This window comes from Chiloscyllium punctatum, chromosome 36 (assembly GCF_047496795.1).
Source record: "Chiloscyllium punctatum isolate Juve2018m chromosome 36, sChiPun1.3, whole genome shotgun sequence".
Classification (NCBI taxonomy): Eukaryota; Metazoa; Chordata; class Chondrichthyes; order Orectolobiformes; family Hemiscylliidae; genus Chiloscyllium; species Chiloscyllium punctatum.
The window spans coordinates 59,609,315-59,616,209 of NC_092774.1; the positions used below are offsets into that span (position 1 = coordinate 59,609,315).

At 49.3% G+C, this 6,895-nt stretch overlaps 1 protein-coding gene across 2 annotated transcripts in view; it reads left to right on the plus strand.

Annotated features, from left to right (window-relative positions):
- LOC140460550 (uncharacterized) overlaps positions 1-6,865 on the plus strand; it is a 197,900-nt gene extending 191,035 nt beyond the window's left edge. Inside the window, exon 2 of one of the 2 annotated variants that reach the window (XR_011954184.1) lies at positions 2,217-2,234. The gene's annotated coding sequence lies outside the window, so the exon portion shown is untranslated. Of the gene's footprint in view, positions 1-2,216 lie in introns of both variants that reach the window. The other variant, XR_011954185.1, reaches the window with a different exon arrangement.
- Positions 6,866-6,895: the final 30 nt, after the last annotated feature.

Sequence of the window (6,895 nt, forward strand, 5' to 3'; positions counted from 1 at the left end):
GAACCATTCTCTATGGGAAAACTAAGGTGTCCCTCCTGTCTTTTTAAAATCTTTCTCCACTCACCTTCAAAATTTGCTCCCTAACCTTGAAACCCCCACTCTAAGGAAAGGGAACCCATCATTCACCTCATCTATACCCCTCATGACTTTATAAAGCTTGATAAGATCACCTCTCAACCTCCTATGCTCCAGTGAAAAAGGTTCCAGCCTATCCACCAAGATGTAGGTATATTCATATCCAGTTCAATGTTGGTGCAGGCTTGAAAGACCAAATGGCCTACTCCTGCTCCCAGTTCTCTCTAACTATGTCCAGGACAGCAAGAGACCATAAGACCTAGGAGCAGAAATTAGGCCATTCAGTCAATCAGGTCTGCTCCACCATTCAATCATGGCTGACAAGTTTCTCAACCCCATTCTCTTGCTTTCTCCCCGCAACACTCAATATCCTTGATACACAAGAACCTATTTATCTCTGTCTTGAATATATTCATACTTGCCCAACACAGTCTCTGTGGCAATGAATTCCATAGGTTTCACAATCTCTGGCTACAAAGGTTTCCCATTTATCTGCGTTCTAAAAGGTCTTCCCTTTACTCTAAGGCTGTGCCCTTGGGACCTAGTCTCTCCTACCAATGGAGACATCTCCCCAACATCCACCCTGTCCAGGCCAATCAGTATTCTGTATGTTTCAATTAGATCCCCCCAGCGTGGGCTGTAAATCAGCGTAAACTGGACCCTTCAGGATGAGGTACAGCATGGATTAGATTCAGCAAAGTGAGAATGGAGGGAGAATGTGTGGGATGGAGATTTTCAGCGTTTAGGAAATAAGAGAGGAAAGAAAGTTCAATCTAAATTAGAATTGAACAGATGGGCTGATGGGCCGAGGAGTGACAGATAAAGTTTCATTTAGATAAATGTGAGGTGTTGCATTTTGGAAAGGCACATCAGGGCAGGATTTACACACTTAATGGTAAGGCCGTAGAGAGTGTTCCTGCATCAAGAGACCATGGAGTGCAGATTTGTAGTTCTGTGAAAGTGGAGTCACAGGTAGACATGGTAGTGAAGAAAGCGTTTGGTGGCGCTTGTGTTTATTGAGCAGAGCATTGAGTACAGGAGTTGGGAGTCATGTTATGGCTGTACATCACATTAGTTAGGCCACTTTTGGAATACTGCATTCAGTTCTGGTCTCCTATGTTAGAAAGATGTTGTGAAACTTTAAAAGAGTTTGGAAATTATTTACAAGGCTGTTGCCAGAGTTGGAGGGTTTGAGTTATAGGGAGAGGCTGAAAAGACTGCGGCTGTTTTCCCTGGAGCGTAGGAGGCTGAGAGATTACCTTTTACAGGTTTATAGGGGCATGGATAGGAGGCCAAAATGAGGGAGAGAGAAAAAGAAATTTACATTGCAGTGAATCTGCACAGTTACTGGACATTGCAGTGCATCTGGGAAAGGTTAATGAACAGCAAAATTCACAGCTGACCATGGAGGAACCTGTGTGGGGGAGCTCACAGAACAGGAACAGAGAAGTGTATAGTCTTTAACGTGTAACCCAGCTGTAAGTCTGCAGTCGTGAATGGAGTGGATTCTTTCATGATTATATGTTTTACTGACATCTGTCTCTTGATTAAATTTTAAAAATATAAACCACAAGTACAGTGTTAGCCCAGAGCACTTTTTTAGAGCAAAAAGACGGTGCTATTTTCTGGGTCTGTAGATTGTGAAGGCCTTTATGAGAGTGATATGTTCTTCCTGTCAGACGTGGGAGATTAGGGAAGAGTATCCATGTTACTGATGATTATGTCTGCAGTTAGTGTGTTTGCTTGCAAATCCTATTGGATCTCGTGGATAAATTGCTGCGACAGTTCGAGGTAATGCGGAATTTACAAGACCTGGGGGTATGATGGTTTGGCAATGATAGGAAGGGAAAAAAGCCGCAGCTACAGTCAGGGAGATGGGTTAACCCCAGGAAAGGTAGGAGGGGTAGGCAGGTAGTGCAGGAGTCTTCTGTGGCTGTCCCCATTTCTGGTCGAAGTGGATGAGTTGGACCAAAGGGTATGTTTCTGTGCTGTGTCTCTCTCTGACTCTGGCTTGCCACTAACGTTTGCCACGTCTCTATGTTCAATTTCTTTCTGGTGTCGGTGTCAATACCTTGTTGTCTCATTCCGACCCCACCTCCCCCCGGATTGACAATGCTGACTTTTGTAATCTCTTTTTACAGACTATCTGAAGACGGAAGTTTCAAAATTAACAGCTGATGCTTGACTTTCCTGTTCCTCGGATGCTGCCTGACCTGCTGTGTTTTTCCAGCACTACACTTTTCGACTCTGAACTCCAGCGTCTGCAGTCATCATTTTCACATCAATGTCTGACAGTCACTCAATCCATCGGGACAGCAAAGACTTTCAACTATGATTCTGTGAGATGGAGCAATGCTTTTTGGTTCCTGTTTCATAACGTTTTCAGCATCAGTGGGACTGGATGAGAGACCCTACTGTTGCAGTGCACTGAGTGTGGAGCCAGAAACAGTTATACGGCCTGGAAAGAGGAATTCACACCGGGGAGGGGCTGTACACACATTTGTGTGCGGCTGAAGCTTCAGCCATGGAGAAACCCGAGGAATCCTGCCTCATGGAGAAACCGTGGAAGTGTGGCGACTGTGGGAAATGCTTCAGTTTCCCGTCTGCCCTGGAGACTCATCGGCGCAGTCACACCGGGGAGAGACCATAAGACCATAAGACATAGGAGTGGAAGTAAGGCCATTCGGCCCATCGAGTCCACTCCGCCATTCAATCATAGCTGGGCATTTCAACTCCACTTACCCACATTCTCCCCGTAGCCCTTAATTCCTCAACACAACAAGAATCTATCAATCTCGGCCTTGAAGACATTTAGCGTCCCGGCCTCCACTGCACTCTGCGGCAATGAATTCCACAGGCCCACCACTCTCTGGCTGAAGAAATGTCTCCGCATTTCTGTTCTGAATTGACACCCTCTAATTTTAAGGCTGTGTCCACGGGTCCTAGTCTCCTCACCTAACGGAAACAATTTCCTAGTGTCCACCCTTTCCAAGCCATGTATTATTTTGTACGTCTCTATTAAGTCTCCCCTTAATCTTCTAAACTCCAATGAATACAATCCCAGGATCCTCAGCCATTCCTCATATGTTAGACCAACCATTCCAGGGATCATCCGTGTAAATCTCCGCTGGACACGTTCCAGTGCCAGTATGTCCTTCCTGAGGTGTGGGGACCAGAAGTACTGGACACAGTACTCCAAATAGGGCCTTTATAAAGTCTCAGTAGCACAACGGTGGTTTTATATTCCAACCCTCTTGAGATAAGTGACCACATTGCATTCACTTTCTTAATCACGGACTCAACCTGCATGTTGACCTTTAGAGAATCCTCGACTAGCATTCCCAGATCCCTTTGTACTTTGGCTTTACGGATTTTCTCACCGTTCAGAAAGTAGTCTATACTTTTATTCTTTTTGCTAAAATGCAAGACCTCGCATTTGTTCACGTTGAATTCCATCAGCCATTTCCTGGACCACTCTCCCAAACTGTCTGGATCCTTCTGTTGCCTCCCCACTTCCTCAGTACTACCTGCCTGTCCACCTAACTTCGTATCATCTGCAAACTTCGCTAGAGTTCCCCCAGTCCCTTCATCCAGATCATTAAGATATAATGCAAACAGCTGTGACCCCAACACTGAACCCTGCGGGACACTGCTCGTCACCGGCTGCCATTCCGAAACCATTCCCCTGCCCAGAGTGCAGGAAGGGCTTTACCAGCTCCTCCAACCTGCTGGCCCACCAGTGGATCCATACTGCGGAGAGTCCATTCTCTTGCCCCGCGTGTGAGAAGAGCTTTGCCCATTCCTCTACCCTCGTGGCCCACCAGCAGGTCCACACTGGGGTGAGATCATTCCCCTGCCCTGAATGCGGGAAGACCTTCAGCAAATCCTCCCACCTGCTGACCCACCGGCGGGGCTACACCGGGGAGAGGCCCTTCATCTGCCCTGAATGTGGGAAGAGCTTTAAACGCTCCTCTCACTTGCTGGACCACCAGCGGGTCCACACGGGGGAGAGACCGTTCAGCTGTCCTGAGTGCAGGAAGGGCTTTACCCAGGCCTCCAACCTGCTGAGGCACCAGTGGGTCCACACCGGGGAGAGGCCGTTTGCCTGCCCCAAGTGCAGGCGGCGGTTCACGTCGTCCAGTAACTTGCAGAGACACCGGGGGGGCACCAGCAGATTCCGCTGGTGACGCTGATGTGGGTCACCCCCAGGACTGAACCTCCTGCCTGTTCTGACAGTGGGTGCAGTGGGACCATCAGCGAGCTCTCTTTGTTTTCTGCGAGACAGCACCCCCACATCCCTCCCATCTTCCCCCAACCCCAGGTTGGCTCACGGGCAGCACAGTAGCTCAGTAATTAGTGCCACTGTGTCACATCGCCAGGGACCAGGGTTCGATTCCACCCTCAGGTGACTGTCTTTGTGAAGTTTGCGCATTCTCCCCCCATGTCTGCAAGGGTTTCCTCTGGGTGCTCCCACAATCCAAACATGAGCAAGTGAATTAGCCAAGCTGAATTGTCCCAGTGTGTTCAGGGATGTGTAGGTGCAGTGTATTGTTTAGGGGGTAATGTAGACTAATAGGGTAGGGGAATGGATCTGGGTGGGTTACTCTTCAGAGGGTCGGTGTGGACTTGTTGGGTTAAAGGGCCTGTTTCCCTGTAGGATTCTGTGAGCTTTGCTTGCAGTGCTGCTCACTGAGCCCGGGACTGCACGTTCCCACTGAAGTGATTCGCACAAACCTCAGATGGCATCCAAACCAATGTACCAAACTAAAGGGGTAGCCATGGGCACCCACATGGGACCCAGCTATGCCTGCCTCTTTGTCGTGTACGTGGAACAGTCCATTTTCCTCAGCTACACCTGTTCCTCCAGTACATCGATGACCATATTAGTACCACTTCATGCTCTCCCAGGAGTTTGAACAGTTCGTTATCTTTATCAACACCTTTCACTCCGACCTCAAATTGACCTGGACCATCTCCCTTTCCAGGACCTCTCCATCTCTGGCAACCGACTAACCGTGGACATCTACTACAAGCCCACCGACTCCCACAGCTAGCTAGATTACGCCTCCTCCCACCCCACCTCCTGTAAAAACTCAATCCCTTATTCCCAATTCCTCTGCCGCATCTGTTCCCAGGATGACCAATCCCATCGTAGAAAATCCCAGAGGGCCTCCTCCTCCTTCCAAGTTCGCAATTTCCCTTCCCACGTGGTTGACAATGCCCTCCAGCACATCTCCTCCACATCCTGCAACACTGCCCTTGAACCCCATCCCTCCCAATGGAACAAGGACAGGACCCACCCCCAACCGTCCTCACCTTCCACCCCACCAACCTCCGGATACATCACATCAGCCTCTGCTCCCTACAAACGGACCCCACCACCAGGTATATTTTCCTCTCCCCACCCCTACCAGCATTCCAGAGAGGCTATTTCCTCTGCGACTCCCTCGCCAGGTCCATGCGCCCACAACCAGCCCACACCCCACTCCCGGCCCCTTCCCCACCACCACAGGAAGTGTAAACCATGTGTCCATACCACTCCTCTCACCTCCATCCAAGGCCCCAAAGGATCCTTCCACATCTGACAGAAATTTACCTCTACCTCCACCAGTGTCATCCACTGTATCCATTGCATCCAATGTGGTCTTCTCTACGTCGGAGAGACAGGACGCCAACTTGTGGATTGTTTCAGAGAACCACTCTGGGACACCCACAAACCCCACCGCCCTGTGGCTGAACACTTCAACTCCCCCTCCCATTCCATCAAGATCATTGAGGTCCTGGGCTGTCTCCATCGCCAAACCCTGACCACCTGACGCCTGGAGGAAGAACACCTCTTATTCCACCTTGGGACCCTGTAACCACATGGGATCAATGTGGAATTCAAAAGTTTCCTCATGTATCCTCCTCCTCCTCCTCCTCCTCTTCCCCCCCCCCTCCCCCACCTTATCACAGCCCCAAGCCTCCACTCGCCCTCCTGACCTGTCCATCACCTTTCCCATCTATCCGCCCCACCCTCCTCTCCGACCAATCATCTTCATCTGCTTATCGCATTCTCAGCTACCTTCTCCCCAACACCACCCCCCCCCCTTCCATTTATCTCTCAGCCCTCCCGGCCCACAAGCCTCATTGCTGATGAAGGGTTTATGCCCTAAACGTCAATTATCCTGCTCCTTGGATGCTACCTGACCTGCTGTGCTTTTCCAGCACCACACTCTCGACTCTGTCCACTGATGTTGTCAGAGATATAGGACCTGCTCCAAACTGATCCACAGTCCAGTTGATGGCACAGGAAACCGCTTCCTTTCTCGAGACAAGTCTCCCGAAGAGAACTTGCTGGCTAACTGATGTACTGAACTTCACAGTGCCCCACTGCTCTCAGTTATCTGGAAGGGGTCCACACATGTGCCTAAGGTGGTGCTTGAGACCTTTAATATCCCTTTGGGATTGGTCCCCATTCATTTGAGGCTGTGAAGTCATACAGCCTGGAAACAGACTGTTCAGTACGTGATCCCCAACTAAACTAGTCCCACCTGCCTGCTCCTGGCCCTTATTCGATAGTCATAGTGAAAGAGATGCACAGGACGGAAACAAACCATTTAATCCAACTCATCCATGCTGACCAGATATCCTAATATAATCCTACCGAAGGATGCAGGATTGAGAGTACTCTTTGGCAAGAGACCTTAACAAGCTGTAATAATGGACTCAAAGTATGCAATCATATTTCATCTCATCTTTTAGAGACATGGTAACTAGATTTAGCCTGTCTACAATAATATATATAAAGAGGGGGGGGGCGGATCATAAGACAGGTAAT